Source organism: Alligator sinensis, unplaced genomic scaffold (assembly GCF_000455745.1).
Source record: "Alligator sinensis unplaced genomic scaffold, ASM45574v1 scaffold838_1, whole genome shotgun sequence".
Taxonomy (NCBI): Eukaryota; Metazoa; Chordata; order Crocodylia; family Alligatoridae; genus Alligator; species Alligator sinensis.
Window position 1 is genome coordinate 155,100 of NW_005842996.1, and position 511 is coordinate 155,610.

Consider the following 511-nt stretch of genomic DNA (forward strand, 5'->3'; position numbering starts at 1 on the left):
GGGAAAGAAAGGCCCTGGTGATGGGATACCCCAGCCAGAGCCAGCCCTGCTCAGTGCCTCCCTGGCTTCCTGCCAGCCACATGGGGAGGGGGCAGGTGGAGGATGGCCTGGAGGGGCTCCCGCGGGGGTGGCTTAGTGAGTGCTGGCACAGTGCGGGTAAGGCCTGACCCTCCTCAATGGAGATGCACCAAAGCCAAATTCAGCTCTGAGCTCTCCTGGGGCAGCAGCATCCACACTGCAGCAGCAGGCATCAAGCCATGAAGTTGATCATTCGTGCCCCCAACCTGCTGCGAGGCAAGTGGCTGGGGCATGGTAAGGCTAAATGATGTGCCCAAGGCTGCTGGGGGGGGGGTCAGTGGTGGAGGAGCCAGTGCAGGAGCCCAGCAGGGTGGGGGTTGGGCTGGATCACGTGCCCCTGGCATCAGCTCATGGCCACAAGGTCTCTTAGGTGCGGATTACAGAGGCCACGAGATCTGCTGTGCCAGGCTGTGCTGGGCTAATTGGATGTGTC

The 511-nt window shown here is 62.2% G+C and overlaps 1 protein-coding gene across 4 annotated transcripts in view; it reads right to left on the reverse strand.

The window, feature by feature from the left end:
• CA14 (carbonic anhydrase 14) overlaps positions 1-511 on the reverse strand; it is an 8,530-nt gene that overhangs the window by 5,195 nt on the left and 2,824 nt on the right. The gene's annotated exons all lie outside the window — the stretch shown is intronic.